The sequence below is a fragment of the Pterocles gutturalis genome, unplaced genomic scaffold (assembly GCF_000699245.1).
Source record: "Pterocles gutturalis isolate BGI_N339 unplaced genomic scaffold, ASM69924v1 scaffold15955, whole genome shotgun sequence".
Lineage (NCBI taxonomy): Eukaryota > Metazoa > Chordata > Aves > Pterocliformes > Pteroclidae > Pterocles > Pterocles gutturalis.
Window position 1 is genome coordinate 25,975 of NW_010143742.1, and position 885 is coordinate 26,859.

An 885-nucleotide genomic window follows, 5' to 3' on the forward strand; every position below is an offset into this window, starting at 1 on the left:
GGTGAGATCTGGCCAGGCCATGGGGAGGTTTGTACGGCTGCAGCTGGGGCGAAGAGCATTTGCTAGTTGGGTGCAGCCATGGCACTAAACCACATCAAAATCAGGTTTGATAAGGATGTGCCTGAGTGCTGCCAGGCTGAGACACCAGCCCAGCCCTGTGCAACGGCTGAAAGCAGGGAGGAAACCCAAGGCACGGGTGGCAGAGCCAGGGCTAGCCAGCCCAGAAGCACTGGCAGAGAGGGACGGACCAGCATCAAGGCATGAGCACTCTCACAGCCTCAATGAGGGAGCACTGACAGGGCCAGCTACAGTGACAGGGAAGATGTGTGATTTATTTTAAGCCAACTACTTCTAAAAGAGTCGACCAACCTTCTCCTCTGAAGAAAAAGGCAACCGTGTGGGCTCTGGCTGTCAACAGCTTTAACATGGAGGAGGAAGCTGAATCCCAACCCAGAGCAGTGCCTGGGCCAAGGACTCATGAAGTGGAAGAAAGAGCAACTCGTAGCTCCCCCGTTTGGCTTGCCAGCCCCAGCAGAGAACGTTGCTACCATGCTGTTTGCAAAGTAGAGGGACAGATCCAGCAGCGTGGCTGCCTAAAGCCAGCCCTCAGCTCTCTGCCAGCTGTCCTGGCTCTGCTGAGCCAGCGGGTGGGAGAAGAAAGAGGACAAGGAACTTCTCCAGCCCTGCCTGAGGCCAAAGTGTCTGTGAGGTAGTTTGAGTCAGCACAGATCACACTTACCTTGGTCATGCCTTGGGAAAGTGTTATACTGTGCAGTCCGTGGCTTCAAACCTCTAGGCTCAGCAGAGCCCGATGACCCAGGACACATCACAGTCTGCTTCAGGGGCTGGGAGTTCCCGTTCCTGTCCCCGCCAGCTGAGCCTCCT